An 18,647-nucleotide genomic window follows, 5' to 3' on the forward strand; every position below is an offset into this window, starting at 1 on the left:
ACGATGAAATCACCTTATGAAATATCTAACAAAATAACCGCATCATCATCGATAGAAATCATAGACCTTTGCTATTCATCTCAAAATCACGTGTGCAAAGGTCCATCGGAAAATGTTCACCTTCGACCAATTGACGAACTATAAAAAGGGAGCCCGCGAGACTCCATCCTCTCAGTTTTTTCATCAGAGTCACCCGGTTAACAAATCAGTCCGGCAGTAAGTCATTCAACAAGTCAATTAGTTAGTCTGTTCTCAGTGCAGTTATTAAAAATCGTTTACATCGCGAACTGTGACGTCTTGTTCAACGGCACCTCTCTCGACCACGAACGACAATCTCCGAGTTAAGCTGCCCGTCCGTCTTCTACTTAAAAAGAATAAGTCGCTACCAACCAATTTTTCTTTACGCGAATTCCAACTAGGAATCATCACTTATAATTTTCTATAGTGAAAAAGATCACCTTGCGTATTTCGATCAAGCGACTTCATTCGCGAGCCAAGTACATACATCGAGTTTATTGCAGGACTCGGAGGGCGTTGGCGCAAGCTGAATAAAAAACGATTAGGATAGTTAACCAATATTTTGCTAAAATCAAACATAATTTAATCAAAGCGAATAGAATTGTTAGAATAATTAATAGAATTAACAATCACGATTACGATTTTGCACACACCTACAAACATTCTAGCGACCTCATTACTCCAAGTTCTCCTTCCTATTTTTCCCCCTCCTACTCCCCTGAATATTCTTTCTTGCCTTCTCCAAACCTACCCCTCTCCCCGCAATCATTCTCTTCACTTTCAACAGTGATCCTCGATAATTCTATCCCTCCCTCTCCTCAGTCTCCCGAATTGGATTACATAGACAAGGCAATCCAAGAATTTATCGATGAGCTTCCTGACTTGGAAGCAGCATCGTTCTACCAAGATTAACACAATTTAAATATGCAAAACATCGTATAATTACAAAATCTAGATTTATTTTAATCAAAATGCAATATAAAGATGTATTCTATTGACAAAAATCACAAATAAAGATATCCTCTTTTCGACATTGCAGGACTTCCTTATTTAACTTTTTAACTTTAGGTCTCAAAAAGCTTTTTTTTAGTGGTTTTTTTTTCTGGGCGTTAGTTTTCGTTTCCAACTGCTTTTTGTAGAAACACAAAGTCAAGATAACAGTTCTTTCTCTTTTCATTATATGAGATGTGTAAATACCCGGTTTTGTCCCAACACAAGGAAAGTAACAAATACGGCGGTTGTATATTCCGGCATACAAAGTGCCTATCAAAACTAATATGATAACTCTCTAATATGTACAGAATCCAATGCTGCACTTACTGAAACAGATGCTCTATATAGAAAAAATGCACGACAACTCGATTTTTGCCTGGGTATCAATCTTTTTTGGGCTAAAAACTTTAAACTTCTATTAAAAAAGAAATATCGTGTGCACAGGGCACAGTTTGTTTTAAAATAATGATGACGCCAATCTACAACTAATAACACAAGTTAGCCATAGATAGCAGCATTTATTACGAAAAAACAGGGGTACTTTGACCCGCCTACCCAGTTTTATTCAACTTTCCCCTATATAATAAGTAATAAATATAAAAGATGTCAAGAGTGATAAAATAAAAAAATTAATTTGTAGAAATAATATAAATAAAATAAAATGAACAACATACGAATATGCGAACAAAATATAATACAAATTACAATATGCGAACAAAATATAATACGATGAAAAATTAAATTTTGGAAAGTTTGTCAAGTACCGTCAAATATGTCTCCAGAAGACATTCGATGTCTGTTTGTAGATTGAAACTATCTTTTTGTCTCTTTATGTGTAAAACTTTGGAAATCAATCGCTTATGTAAATGTGGTTCGTTATCTAATATTTCTATTTTGTCCCACTTGAAATCATGATTAAAAGTGTTTTTGTGATTGGTTATAACAGAACGATTGGTAATTCTACGGATATGATTTCTATGTTCCGCTATTCTAGTATGTAGTTGTCTTTTTGTCTACTCAATGTAAGACGCATCACAATTATCACAGTTAATTTTATAGACAACATTGTTACAAGCCGATTGTGGGCAGGAGTTTTTATGCACTTTAATAAATTTATTCATTTTATTAAGACGGCGGTATGAGAGTTTTACATTTAAGTCTTTGGTTATGTTTTGGGATTGTTGAGAAATTAAAGGAACAAAAGGTATTGTAAAATAAGAAACTTTCTCAGATTCTTCTCTATGTTTATTGTTATCAAAAGTGGAGTTAACATTGTAAAAAAGAGTTTTAAGGCGTTCACGTAATACATCGAAAACAAACTCACATAAGAGAGTAACCATTATCCATCAAGATCCCAATGACCAATTCAAAATTTTTTAGGTGGAATATGGGATATGACAACTATGGGAATCACTCTGTCAATTGAACCGATGACAATAAGGTAATATACTCTCTTTTGATAAAGAGGGTGATATGAAATGTAAATATCTCCCTGAAAAGGTAGGTTTGTAGTACCAATCAAAAGTTAAATAATTATTGTTTAGAATCATGGTTACATTAAAAAAATTAAATCTATTTTCCTCTCCAATCTCAATTGTAAATTGTAAACATGGATGGAATGTGTGAAAAATGTCTAGAATGTGATTGAGAAGGATAGATGGAGCAGCCAATGCAATGTCATCCATATATCTAACAAAAAATGAGGGAGTAAATTTCAAGGACTCGAGCTAGTTTCTAGGTCTTGAAAGACTATGTCCGCGATAATAAGAAACAATAAAAATCCCATAGGAGTATCGAATGTTTGTTGGTAAATTACTCCATTAAAAGTGAAAAAATTTGAATCTAATATCAGTCTGACAACCGTAATATCTCCTGAACCAATATCGACCGCCACTTGATTCTTGCGGGGAATTACTCAGAACACTCCCTACTACAACATATCTAAGTAACAATTAAATCAGTGAGACTTGACCTTTTATGCATATCTACCGTAATTTATTTTATTCGTATGTTGTTCATTTTATTTTATTTTTATTTCCCCAAATTTATTTTTTTATTTTACCATACCTGACATCTTTTATATTCATTATTTATTATATATTTATTTCATGTTTCATCGTAATTTATAAGGTTATTTCTTATTTTAATTTTACCGTACGTGACAATTTTTAAATGTAACTGTTTGCACCGTTGTTTACCTTTATCGACAACGTTTGTACATCGTGTTTTGTTTTATTTTATTTATTATTTCTCCATATATATATTTATGCTAACCGACTTGACAATTTCCATAAATTCATCATTTATAAAATATTTCATCTGTACTCACATTATTAGCTCTTTTTTAAATTTTACCGTACTTGACGACTTTTTTTATCTTTACCGACAACCGACTTTGTATATTGTATATTATATATTGTATATTATATTATTTTTATATTGTTTTTCTATATTTATATGTTATATTATCGGATCTGACAATAGCTTCAAAATTAGTTATGATGCATTTATCTCATGCTACTTTGGCATTTATATTATTATGGTATTTTTAAATTTCACCTGGACAACCTTCTTAAATTTAATTGTTTGCGCCGTTGTTTATCTGTATCAGCAACGTTTGTTTTTATTATTTCACCTTTTTCGTTTAACAATAATTTATACTTATTGTTCCGGCGATAGTTAGTAAGTCAAGTTCTTTCCGATTTTACATCTCCATTATTTATTGTCGACCAGAGCGTTATTTTTTTATATGTAAGTTTTACAACTGTAATTTTCGACGCCCTTCTCTCGCGTCATTTTCGGATATAAACCGCTCCGCTTATTTTATATACATAATTAAAATTAACGTATCGTCATGTTGAATTTAATTTCCAAAGAATCGAGGATTTGTTAATCCTCGTAACGATAGGGATGCCTTACGGAGAATACTTTTTTGCCTTTACTGTGAAAAGATCTGCGCTATCTACTACCAGTTTTATCGTTTGTATACGCCTGCTAACCGTCTAAGACTCAATTACACGCTTATACTTAATTTTAATTTTATTAATTTCGTGCGCTGAGGATGGCCAAAAAAAGACCCGAAACGTCCGCCTCTCGCGAGTTTAAATTTTAGTGGTATTGTTCTTTATAATAAATATTTGCGCTCTTGATACCGCGCATGGCTCGTTTTGCCATTTTATATCGACTTTATTGATTTTATTCTTAAGAGCCTTACATTCATATTTGTGTTTTATAATTGGTAAATATGCATATTAGGGGATCCACCTCTAATAATCTTAACCTTGACTATATTGTCTAGGTCCTGACCCTGAATAACATCCAAGAGATTTTAGCTGTCGCTCATTGTTTAAAAACGTTATTTATAATTAAATTGTACAATAAGAACAAGTATTTAATGTAATAATCTAAACTTTTCTTCGATTAAAAAAAAAGTTATGAACTTTATATTAGTTGTATATTTAAGTATTTATGTAAATGGAAGAAAGGAGAAAGGGCGGAGTACCTTCCCCCACACTTCTATTCCCTCCCCCCCTCAAAACTAACCTAATCCAAGCCTAATTTTTATTTAAAAAATAGAAATTGGTTTGAGTTAGGTTAGTTTTTTAGGAGTATGAATGCAGGGAATGGGGCGGAGATCCTCTCCTGCCCATGCATTTACTTTGCAATAACTATAGACAACAAATTAATACGAATAAAGAAATACGGTAATATCTTGCGCCAAGTCAGAGCGAGGCATCGAGTATCTGTATGTAAGTTTGACAATTGAAAGTATCTTAGATCTGAATAACAGCTGAATTGATCGAATTCTCTCTAAGCTTAATCGATAGCTTGGATCTCAATTATATAATGAAAACATCGTTATTATTTCTCTACGTGTACTATGAATGCAGATATTATGATGCAATGTCTCAATGTAGAAATTTCTATGTAAATATCATCATTGTCAACCATTTAGTATAATACATTTTGTACATATATATATATATATATATATATATATATATATATATATATATATATATATATCTTGTACATTTCTACTATCCTAGAGTACACTAACAGCACTTTACATTAGCAGCTTGTTCTTTCTTCATCGCTTTTTCTTGCTTTCTCCTTTTTCTTGCTATATCTATTTCTCTCTCCTTCTTTTTCCTCCTTTCACCTCTTTGTCGCGTTTTCGAGCAACTCGATATTGAGTGAGTATATATTGTATATATATATATTTTGCTATATACACGGCATCCAGTATGAATCGTTAATAAAAAGCAAAGCCCGGCCATACGAACAAAGTTGCATGAAAAACGCGGAAGATTATTACACCGAAAAATATATCGTTGAAATAAAATTTATATATACACATATGTATTATATATATACATATATATATATATTTACGTGTGTGTGTGTGTGTGTGTGTCAGCGTAAATGCTGGTAATCTGCCACTAGATCCATCATATGGTGATGGTGGAAGATCGTATTATTAATTGAGAGCAGAAGAGGGAGCTGCTTAGGCATAGTAATTTAGGATGGACTACTCGAGGAGGGTCATCCATTAGAGGTTTCACATTTCCTCGTGAGCGATCTGTACAGCTGGACCATATGACTTTCGCTCTGAAAACGTGTCGGGCACGTTTTCTCTTCGTGGCGGTCGGCACTACATCCATTGAGCGAAATTCCAATATCGCTCTGGAGTTGTATAACTGTGCTAAAAGTGATATAAGGTGTGAGATCTGAATAGCTCAGTGATAAGAGCAGTTGCCTGGAAAGCGAAAGACTCGGGTTCGATTCCCGATTCAGCCACTTGTATCTCGTATATTTTTTCAGGTCCGCAAATATTGTTTTCTAACAATTATTTTTCGGGAAAAGTATATAAATGCCCTACACAGATACAACAGCGCCGCTGCTACGGAAGAGATGGAGCTTGGTTCGTTGTCTCCTACCGTCTTAAATCCCCCCAGTCCACATTAACCTATTTATTTATAGGAGATAACAGAAATTGAAAGAAATAGATATTTTAAACAAAAATGTAATAACGGAAGATAAAAATATCAGTGATGAAATATTACAGAATAATACAAATGCTGATATACATAAAAGCATAATGCAGGTAGATAAAAATGAGCGAGCTTTTCAGAAAGTCATTACCCAGATAGCCAAGAATGTTAAAATCACGTTTTGCCAAAGCTTTGCGACAAGGTGTGCTTTAATTTTGACAACAATTGTCTAGCAAACATTTGTCTTGTTTCGGTTTGTCAAAAAGTTTGAAGCAAATTGACGGCAAAATTTTTTGTCTCGCGATGCTGTAAATAATAGAAAAAGGCTTGCTCGTAAATTTTACGCAAAGAACACGTATGATGCTATTCACGGTGTAACACGAACTTTACATCAATTAATAGCAAATTTTGTTATACACGCTATAATAGTAAATTTACGACAAGAACAGAGCAAACCTTATTGTACACAATATGATAACATATTTACGAAAAGAATAGAACAAAGTATACTCTAGCACAACGAGATGCAAAATTCACGCAAATAATAGAGCAAACCTTGCCATGCATGGCATGACAGCAAATTTACAACTTTACTTTATTACAAACTTTACAAAAATATAGTATTCAGCCGATAGTTCGTTTATTCATCGTTATGCGACGCGCTATATGCATCCATCTCGTATTTGATTTTTAGTCATGAGAAGTATATAAAGGTTGCAAAAAGCAACTGACAGAAGAGTAAAAATATAATTATTTCTATCAGTTCAATTACTGATACAATCCCAAATATAGGGAATTAAGATATTAGACTGATTGTCTCTCTTAAATCGGACAGATAAATGTCTAAAAAAGTTTAAATCATTCGTTTATTGTTTACTTAAAATGTAAATATATATATATATATATATATATATATATATATATATATATATATATATAAAATTCATATATTCATTATATTTTTTTTATGAATTCATTTTCAATTATTCATATATTATCATCATCTCATAATTATAATAAATGCCACCTAAAACTCTTGTCTGCTCGGTCGCATATTCTTAAACGACGCGTCAGAAAACATGATGGGTTGCTTCACAAAAAATATTCCTCTCTGCGAGATTTATCGTTCCTCAGAGTTTGTCGCAGAGTTTCTGAATCATCCTATACAGAGAATTATCACAAATTTGCTATCATGCCGTACACGGCAAGGTTTGCCCTATCCTTGTCACAAATTTGCTGTCATCCCGTGCACGGCAAGGTTTGCTCTATTCTTGCCACAAATTTGCTATCATCCCGTGCACAGCAAGGTTTGTCCTTTTCTTGCCACAAATTTGCTGTCATACCGTGCACGGCAAGGTTTGCTCTATTATTTGCGTAAAATGTGCATCACACTATTGCGACAAGCCTTGCCAGCAAAAGCTAAGCTTTATCCGGACACACCTTGTTACAATTTTGCTGTAAAGACATGCTCGGGTTTGTTGCAAACTTTGTGCAAAGTTTGCATCATTTTGCTTGCTGGGTATGTATGACGAATTAACTGCAATGGGTATTGAAATAAGTACTGACGAGGAAAAAAATCACACACATATTAAATGATAATAAATTAGAAAAAATATTGGAAAATGACAGTGAGACTGAAGGACTCTATAATAATAAATAGAAATGTAGATGCATGCCGTGTAAACAGTGGTAGTATCCCAGAAAAATGTATTGCAGATTTAGTGTACTTTTTTGAACAATTGCATGAAAAATTTGACAACCACGCAGAATATAATGCAGTTTTTGCGACTTGATATTTATTGGTCCACGTGCGCACGGACTGAAATATCAAATCTTTTTCAAATGCCGAAAGTGCTGTCTGAAATAAGAAAATAACATAAGTTGGCATTACAACGCAATGAAGTAATAAATAGAATAGCGCATATAGCAATAATAGGTGACGGAAGATGGATGAAAAGATCATACAAAATAGGACTTATGATTCTTTATCAGGTGTAGGTACAATATGTGGTACGCAAACAAGCAAAGTGCTCTACATGCCTGTAAAAAATAAATATTGTGCGGTTTGTGTAAAAGTAGAGAAACTTAAAAAAATCTGCAAGTTATAAATGGGAGCAGAGATTGCCATTCAACAAGCATGGAAGTAGACGCGATCGTGGAAGGATTTAAAGTATAGAAAAGCGCAAACTAATTTATTCCACATATATAGCGGACGGATATAGCAGTATATATAAGAAAATAATACAGACAAAACTATTTATAAACAAGGCTATAAACATTAAAAGAGAAAGAAAGAAACTAATATCAAAAACAAGATCTAATAGATGGACATCTCCCGAAAATCTGGAACTATACCAAAATAAAATCGAAGAAAACTTAACACGAGTCTTAAAAAAGAAAGATGTAGACATAGAAGAACTAAACACAACAATAATAGATGCAATAAAGAAGGCAGAAGAAAAACATTGTCTAAAAAACAGTAAAAAAGAGGAGAAGCTAAGTGCAAACATCAAAAAACTTATGGAAGAGAGAAGATAAGTATGGAAAAAATATCACAGCTTTGAGGAAACTAAACAAAAAAATCTTCAAGTCTGTAAAAATCGATGTACGAAAATTTAACACAGAAATGTAATAGAAAGCAACAAGAGTCTGAAAGTGCTTAGGCGGAAAATATCTGAAGAAAATAAGGATATACAGGGTGTTTCAGAACAACCTTCCATCCTTAAAATGACGTATTCCTCATACGATTCTAAGACGATTTTTCCTTTACCAAAATTTGAATTGAAGCGCAATTTTTGAGTTATAAGCAAAAATAGCAAATCACGCATCGAGTATAGAAGGCAGGCAGGAGCGGCGCAACGCGCCGCAGCTGACCGTCCGATGCGTGATTACCACCGCATGAGTCGCTAACTATTTTACCTTATAACATAAAATTATGCCTTAAATAAAATTTTGGTAAAGAAGAAAATGTTTTAGAATTACGTCAGGAATACGTATTTAAAATAACGTCACTTTAGCGAAAGTTGTTCCGGATCGCCGCTCGTCGAACGCTGCAATCAGCTGATTGCTATACGCGATGTGTGTATGACGGAGTGTGTGCGTAAAAGGAAGAAAGAGACAAATAGAGAGAAAGAGAGAGGAGAGAGATAAAGAGAGAGAGAGAGAGAGAGAGGGGAAGGGAAGGAGAGAGGGGAAGGGAAGGAGAGAATAAGAGAGAGACGTTTTTATACACACACGCGCACGTACGCATACACTTTTTTTCTTGCTCTCTTTCTCTTTTTTGCACAACACTCATACACTCTCTCATTCGCTCACTTATTCACGCACTCACTCACTCACCTGCTCACTCACAGCGTAGCGAATCTTCATGTTACGTATTGTCGTTAACTGTTGCACGATTATTATTTAGCGACGTACCGCGGAAACTGCACGATCACATTGTTACGTTGCCTAGCGATGCGAGAAACGCGACATGTATCGTGCAAGTTGCGACGTGCGTGTGGCACTTGGCGCGTGATTGACGCGAGATAAGACGAACGATTTTCTAAAACCTTCGCATTACGAATGCGGTAGAAAACATGAAACGTGTAATGACGTACTTAAAAAAATTAATTGTTTATCATAATTAATAACTATTTCTAATTATAATAAATAATTATTATTTTAAAAAGCATGTATTATACGTTATTACGTTTTCGAAATTATTGCATTCACAATGCGAAAGTTTCAGTCAATCGCAAGATCGCAAGAATAATGTAATTAATAAATTACACTTGGGAAAATATTTTTTTATTCTGCTCAAATCAGATGTTGCAACGTTAAAATGTATTGGTCGCTCTGAAAAGAGCGGATCAATTAAAATTAAATTTTAGAGCAGATGTTCGAAATGCCCGCCATCCATCCTAATGCAAGCTCTCATGCGTTTTAATAAATTTCTTTGGACGTTCTCCATTACTTCTTCGTCGATATCCCAAATAGCATGTTGTAATCTTGTTTCAAGTTCTTCGGTATTTTCGGGAAGCGTTTTATAAATTACTTCCTTACAATATCCCCATAAGAAGAAATCCAGAAGTTTGAGATCCGGAGATCTTGCGGGCCAACATATCGGGCCGTACCGATCCATCCAGCGTCCGGGAAAATGCTCGTTTAAATAATTTGTAACGGTCCTGGCGTTGTGTGGCCCAGCACCGTCTTGTTGAAAGACAATCTCGTTTCTTTCAAATAATGGCACATCTTCTAGAAAATCTGGAAGATTTTCTGTTAAAAAGTCGACGTAAGTTCTTCCAGTTAAAGTATCTGAAAGAATAACTGGACCAAGTATTTCAGTGCCCATTATTCCAGCCCACACGTTAATCTTCCTACAAGTTTGAAAATTTCGAAATCGCGTAACTCTGGGATTTTCCTCGCTCCAAAAGTGCATATTATGCGCATTAAAAATTCCTTCCTGTGTAAATAGCGATTCATCGCTGAACATCACACGAGAGGAATATCTTGGATCTCGATCGATGTTTCGCAAAAATTTTCAATCCGCGCTGCCGCGCGAGCAGCGGGATCAATCGCGCGATCGAAATCGTCGCGGGGACGGTCATACATGGATACGATGGATACTGCAATCAATACTCTACTTTCTTCAATAGTCTACTTTCCCATATTTACAAACTGTTCACGAAGATCATTACAAATAGAATAAGCTCCAAATTAGATCTGTACCAACCATGCGAACAGGCTGGCTTTTGATCAAATTACGCCACAAACGACCATCTTCAGATTCTGAAAAGCCAAATAGGAAAAATAATGGAGTACAACAAATCTTTAGTCTTGGTGTTTGTGGATTACGAAAAAGTCTTTGATATTATAAGCCAACAGAAAATGTTAGAAGCGCTAATAGATTGTAGAATAGATCACCGTTAGATCATGCTAATCAAACACATATATCAAAACGTTGCAACACGCGTCAGGCTGCGCGAAAACACTAACAATTTCCGAATAGGAAGAGGCGTTCGTTAAGGCGATACCATTTCCCCGAAACTATTTACCACTATACTTCAATACATGTGCAAATAGATCGAGTGGGAGGATATGAGCCTAAATGTAAACAGTGAAAACTTATGCCATTTAAGATTCGCGGATGACATAGTTAGTCCTAATGGGATCGTCCCGATTGCGCACATTACCGATCGGATACAACAATATTTGTCGATCGGACACAGATCCGATGGGACACAACTCAATTGGACACTGACGCTATCGGATAATCCTAATGGGATCGACCCGATTGCGCACATTATGGATCGGACACATGTCCCGATCGAACATAAATTTTGTTGGAAATATTTAGTTTTAGAGTAATTTTCTAAATTTTGACAAATATGATCGGATCTCTCGATCAGCATATACTTTACAAAATAAAGCGAGGTCTACCCCACAATTGTTGTGTGGATGGGAAAGCGTATGCGTAGACGTTGTGAGTTTCGGCCCCCCCCCCTAAGGGGGAGCTCTACTTCCGGGAAATATAACCTAACCCAAACCAAATTTTAGTTTTAAATCAGAAATAGGTTTGGGTTGTATCTTCCGGAAATGGAGGCCCCCGTAAGAGAAGCGGAACCCACTGCTTCCACACATACACTTTCCCATCCACATAACGATGGTAGGATGGACCTTGCTTTGCTTTGGTAATTCTTGGGGAGTGGAGATGATGGGGGACGGGCTCCCCCGACTGATTCTCACTGTTGGAGTCACAACAAAGAGTTTTACCGAGAGAACTGATCATATTTGTAAAAATTCAGAAAAAGCCTTATTCCAAATAATTACCCCGTCTTTAATTAAATTACTGAAACCGATTTTTTTGCTAAAACCGAGCACAATTACCCAAAGTTTAACCCAATATGTATTTCACTGAAACTTAATATTTCCAACAAGGTTTATGTTCGTTCAACTGTCTCCGATAAAGTCTGTGTCCAATCAAGTTTGTGTCCGATCGGGCCTGTGTCCGATTGGATCTGTGTCTGATCAAGCTTGTGTCCGATTGGGACTGTGTCCGATTGCAACAATATGTGTCCGATCGGAACTGTGTTCAATTGAGACTGTGTCCAATCGGACATGTTTCCGATCGGGTCTGTGTCCGATCGGTAAATATTGTGGTATCCGATCGGTAATGTGCGCAATCAGGATTCACTCCTAATAACCGACTGCATAAATAAAGCCACTAAAATGCTGGGAAGATTTAACATAGCCTTGCAGAATATAGGACTAAAGATGAATACTACGAAAACACAAATAATGACAAACCTAGTTATTGGTGGAGGGTGTATACCAGGTATATAAATATGAAACCGGAATTTGCCCATAGATGCCCCCCCCCTTTTTTTTTAGCTTCGTCGCAGGGAGGGGAAATGCGTTTACGCATATCCCGTCCACATTTCAGTGGACGGGGTTATGTGGGACTCGCCCCAGCTGAAAGCCGGGGAATACCCGCTAAACCCCCCCCCCCGGGGTCGAGGCTTCTGCCTCGAAGTGTCCGAATTTTTGGCGGGGAGATGTGCTTACGCTCTACTATCCCCGCCAAAATTCCAACAACACACGCATGCTAGCGTATCATCCTCCGTATCCTACCTTCTCCTTAGCCCTATCCTAAACCCCTTATCCCTTCCCCCCTCCCCTTAACCCCCCTCCCTACCCCCCTTCCCCAACACCAATCCCATCCCAACCACCCTCCATCCATAGATGGCCCTAGCTGTCAATGTAGTTACCGTCAAACCGCGTCATTGGCGCCATTTTCTCGTTTTGACATCTGATAAAGATTTTCAACTCACAACAATACAAGTTTCATACAACAACATAGTTTTTAATAGCGTTGAACATGTCGAATTTTGTGTCTGGAAACTACGATTTGCGGACAGCATTGATTTTCTGTTACCATTTGAAGAAAACTGCTGCAGAATCGCATCGAATGCTTGTCGAAGCTTACGGTGAGCATGCTCTTGGTAAATCACAGTGCTTTGAGTGGTTTAAAAAATTCAAAAGTGGCGATTTTGACGTGAGAAACGAAGAACGTGGAAGACCACCGAAAAAGTTTGAAGACAGCGAATTGCTGCTAAAACCTGGCGAAACCGTTAATACTGAACGCTACCGACAACAAATGATCGATTTGAATCAAGCTTTGCGTGAAAAACGACCAGAATATCAAAAAAGGCAACACAAAGTGATTTTGCTTCATGATAATGCACCATCACACACAGCAAAACCGGTCAAGGAACGATTGAGGCGTTTAGTTGGGAAATACTTTCGCATGCGGCTTACTCACCAGACTTGGCTTCATCCGATTACTACTTATTTGCATCGATGGGACACGCACTTGCTGAGCAGCATTTCACTTCTTACGAAAATGTAATAGCTGTTCTCTAATAGTTCGATGTGCTCCTGCTTTCCTATAGGTCTTATATGGTTATCTTGTAACTGTTGTCTCCACTCTCCTTCTATTAAATCTCTTTCTATTTCTCTGTCTGCAAATTGAGGAGGACAACATCTTTGCTGCAGCGGGGCTTTCTCATCATTTTTAGTTTTTAAAAAATTATGCAAGCACATTGTTGCCAGCCCCAATCGGTTAGCAACATCTGGGTTAGCATATATTGTTCTTCGAAATATCCTCCATCTGACTGCAAAGATTCTAAATGTATTTTCAATGGTCCTTCTGGCCCGGGATAGTCGATAATTAAAAATCTTCTTTTGCTCATTTAAAGATCTCCCTGGATAAGGTCGCATCATGTGTGCAGACATTTGAAATGCTTCATCTCCAAAAAAATAATAGGATACTTCCTTGTCACTTCCTGATAGACAAGCAGTGCGTCCAGGTATATTGAGCGTACCTCCGTAGAGATTGTCCGAAGTTTGATCTGGAGAGGATTCCACCATCACTTTCACTGCCATACACACCAACAGCATAAACTTATATTGAGCATCACAAGCAGCCATTAGCACAAGACTGAAAGTCTTCTTATAATTAAAATACATTGAGCCAGAGTTTGGAGGTGCCTGGATCTTTATGTGCTTGCCATTGATTGCTCCAACACAATTTGGCAAATTCCATAATTCTAAAAAATTACTGCTGATTCTTGTCCATTCTTCTTCTGTGGGATGTTTCATATAAATTGGCATCAGAACATCTGCTATAACAGAGCATGTTTCCTTAACAATCATAAGAGCGATGGACTCTCCTACTCTGTATGCTAAAGCCATAGATAACATCTGATCTTCTGTTGCTAAATATCTGCAACAAAGTTAATTGATTAATTTTCAAAAACTCCGTTCATGAAATATATATGTATTATTTTAAAACATATATATCTTTACCTCAGAGTTATTGCGAGACATTGTTCTGGACATATTAGAGTTCTGATACTTGTTTTCTGCAAGAACGGACCTACTAATCGCAGTAATTTGTAAAATGTCGGCACATCCATACTTGTATATCGAAAAAACATCATCTTCATCTTCTTTCAACTCTGCAAACAAAGTTGCGAAGTCACCATACTGTGCATGTCGAGTATTGATGGGACGGACCCATCATTGCCTATTCCTCCAGCGCTTGGATTTTTCCGCCTTCCATGCAGTATACAATGCTAAACTAGCTACTTGCATTGCGCAGAGAAATAACATGCTTTCGTCATCCATAGCAAAAAACCTAAAAAGAGTGTTAATGAAAATATTATATACTAATAAAACCATATACAATACAGAATTATATTTATATATACATACTAATATTTAATTCGCAGCATGAATTCAAAATACAGAAAAATTTGGAAATATTTCACTTTTGGGTTATGTTTACGTGGATCAGCTATGAACATGAATACAAGCAGCCGACAAAATTTGAAACTTCTGATTGGTTGTTTCTTGTTGCTATCGCGTCATTGTGCACCGGAGACGATAATTTCTTATTCTTTATTTCTGTTCCCTGTTTCTATTGCCTGTTGCCTAGCATTGTGCAAGGCCCTTAACTCCACCGCGAACATTTATGTTGCGCTTAAATAGTGCGAAGTTACGGGGTATCGTCCATACATTGCGTCGGTGTTACGCGACGGCCTTGCAGTTACGATGTTTTGTTGCAAGTGTGTACGAGCCTTAACGAGTTGATAAGTTTGATAGAAAGTCCACACCGGTGTACGTTTCGAGAATGTGTACGTATACTCGAAATCGCTTCAAGAACCAAAATATCGACACTTGGAAAATTACCAATCAATGAAATTGGTTAATTTACATTCCCTAATTATAGTGACGTTATCCCACCGCGAGCGAGGCGCTTCCGAATTCCATTTTTATCTTTGGCGACATTGCGTGCGATAAGCAAGATACGATAAGAAAGTAACTTTGCAATGGGTCGACACTCGAACGTCGACTGTTTCTATCTTTGTCAAACGTATGCCAAGATACCCAAGTATCTCATATGGGACAATGCAAATTTATTGATTTTATTTAAACAAGATGGTACAAACTTAAAACATGTATACAACGATCAGGTAAATACTGATACATGTCTTACGACGATTTTTGCGCATTCTGTCAGAAATGTTGGCAACACAAGTATGGATTTGTAGTGATTGATACAGACAGTTTACAGACTAATAGACAATATCGAAAACAATTTTGCAATATCGTAAAGTGGTTAGTCGCTATTGATACATCGATCGAGCAACGTCTAAAATTTTTCGACCGAGCACAATATGACGATGACAATTGACAGTGACGATCGTGAGAAGATTGCGAGAGAGATTGTAAAAACGAGTGAATCAATCCGCAAAAAATATCGTTCTTTAAAAACTGGCATACACTTTAACCAATTATCGAACCTCTAAAACAACTTCTTGAAAATATAATCAATGTGGAATCTAATAAGGCAAAAATCGAACCATCGAGTATGCTCGAAGACAAGCATCTGAAAACAGAGTCAAAGTATGGAACAAAGCGAACACGGTCAAATATATTATTAAACAATTCGCTAATAACTCCAAATCAATCAAAACGTAAGCGAATGAAACAATTATCGAATGTGGTTATTTCTACTCCAATAAAAGATGTACAACCAAGTCAAATATTGCACAAAAAACCGTCTCCATCTGTGAAAGAAATTTTTGAAACCACGCTTGAAACGCTTGTGACGTAGGTTCAACATCTAATATAAACGTCCAAGGCTCAAAATACATTGCACACACGGTTGGGCCCACTAGGGCAAAAATATGTGAGAGCTATTCTGAGTCAAGATAAAAATAACCAGGGTTGGGAAAGTTACTTTATAAAAGTAACTCGTTACCGTTACTCGTTACCAATTTTAAAAAGTAACTCGTTACCGTTACAGTTACTAAAAAGTAACGAGTCGTTACAATTTCCGTTACTTTTTTACAATACAAACTAATAAATTATTTGGCATAAGAAAAACTTTTAAAAAATTGTAAGCAAAATTTCATTCAAGGTTTATTACAAAATAAATGATTAAATTTTATCGAAATTCTTTATTAATTTTTAATAAAATTTGTTGCTCCATAGTATCATCATTTAAATGCCCTCTTTGTGGTGTTAATACAGAGCCACCGATGCTAAACATTCTTTCTACAGATGCACTGCTTGGTAGAGCTGTATTATATTTAATAAAAAGTTTTTTAAGTTTTGGATAGTCGTTTAACATTTCTATATTACAATTATTTGATTTTAAAAACCGTTGCAATTCTTCTTGTTCAGATTCATTTTGCACCGTTTTTTGCTCAAAAATGAAAAAATCATCGTGATCGTCAGATTTTCCAGCTTTTGAAGAATTTTCAGTTGATCAGATTCCCAATAAATCCTCCAAGTAATTTTCAGCACGTTTTCTTTTTTCTCCGGTTAACCAGTTTAACTTAAATTTTGGATGTAAACATGCTGCTATTATTAATTCTTTTGTTTCAAATATTGTAAGAAATCTAAAATCAAATATAGTAAATTAAGCGACATTGTTTGTTTTATTGAAATTAATACTTTTGAATCAATAGTTTAAAATAAAATAATATTTTTCAATTAAATCCTTATTTAAAATTAAATAACATATGTATTAATCAAATTAATAAGTTACCTTTTATTTAAACCTTGCTGAATAGCTTCAACTAATGAATGGCAATCTATAAGGTCAGATTTATTGAGATTTTCTAATTTTCGTTGCAAGGTACTTAGAACTGGTAGTAAATGAGAGCTCTGCTTTTCCGAAAAGATAAAGCTCTCATTGGATATCGCGCGTCGCGTCATCGCACTGGTCTGCAAGAGCCATAAGTTGATCAATCACATTCAAGCATTTTTACAACATAATAAGAATGCTAATTGGTCGATTTGCTTACGGCTTTACGGTTAAGATAAAAATTTTATCACGCACAATAGCAAGAATAATATCTTAAATAAATCAAAAAATTTGAAAAAAGTAACGATAAAAGTAACTGTTAAATTCGTTACTCGTTACCGAAAAATGTAACGAAGTTACTTTTTCCGTTACAAATAAAATTTGTAACGCCATTACCGTTACAGTTACCGAAAAAAAGTAACTGTAACGGTAACGGCGTTACAAGTAACGCGTTACTTCCCAACCCTGAAAATAACAATATGGATTACGTATACGATGTTAAAGAACCCCGCACTAATCATATGGAAAATCTGTCCCGCACAAATCAATTGGTTTTTACATATGTTATAGCTTATGACCTACTGAACAAAAGATGTAATGGGCACAAAGCTCAATAATGGACAGTTATCGAGTTATAACCAGTCAAACATGAAAAATTCGGGCTGCCGAATAGTCAAATCTCGGAAGGTATTGATTTTTTTGAAAAATGTTTGAAACAAACATAGTAGGGTTTTACAAAATCTGTTAGTTGGTGACATTATTTGTGAATTTTGAATAACCTTGAAAAGCTCCGTGAACAAAAATCTTCCACAAAAATGTCTATTTTTTATTATATTCGTGTAGCTAAATTCGAGACGTTTTCAAAATATTTTTGATGAACCTTTTTTCTACTAAAACTTCTTGAGAACTAATATAATTGACTAGAAATGGACATATCAAGTCTATGTTCAAGTTTTTTGATCATACAATTATAATGCCTCATCTTCATCACTTGGGCGAGTTTTATAACATTGCAGGTGCTATAATTAATAGATATCATCCTTTAGTTTTAATGGAAGAAGCTAATGCAGGATTAGCAAGAGAACTTCTTGATAAATCTAGAGAGGTTAATATTGTTCAAGCGCGAGTTGAAGTAGAAAGGATGTGATATAGAAATGCTTACATTTGGATGCCTACACAATGGATACATTTACATGAAGGACATGAGAAGGAATGAGAAATTATCTCATTATTGTGAGTTATGCCTCGATCAAATATGCTGCGAAAGACCTCTGAAAAACAGCTGCTTGTGGAGGAATTGCACGCTCCAGCAAGAAAAAATTTCCCACGTAAACGTGTCATAGTACGCGGATTCGATAATCTGTGGCAGGCGGATGTAGTCAAGATGCATCCATATGCACGATTCAACAAAGGCTACAATTACATACTCACAATTATCGATGTATTGAGCAAATATGCGTGGGCTGTACCGCTCAAGAGTAAGAGTGGAAATGAGACGGCTG

The 18,647-nt window shown here is 35.6% G+C and overlaps 1 protein-coding gene and 1 pseudogene across 7 annotated transcripts in view; one reads left to right on the top strand and one right to left on the bottom strand.

Moving 5' to 3' along the window:
* LOC138940761 (2-oxoadipate dehydrogenase complex component E1) overlaps positions 1–18,647 on the top strand; it is a 216,627-nt gene that overhangs the window by 97,149 nt on the left and 100,831 nt on the right. The gene's annotated exons all lie outside the window — the stretch shown is intronic.
* On the bottom strand, positions 13,375–14,675 carry LOC138940791 (uncharacterized; annotated as a pseudogene).

Source organism: Polyergus mexicanus, unplaced genomic scaffold, assembly GCF_030449975.1.
Source record: "Polyergus mexicanus isolate NDT 795.1 unplaced genomic scaffold, iyPolMexi1.0 SCAF_17, whole genome shotgun sequence".
NCBI classification, from domain to species: domain Eukaryota; kingdom Metazoa; phylum Arthropoda; class Insecta; order Hymenoptera; family Formicidae; genus Polyergus; species Polyergus mexicanus.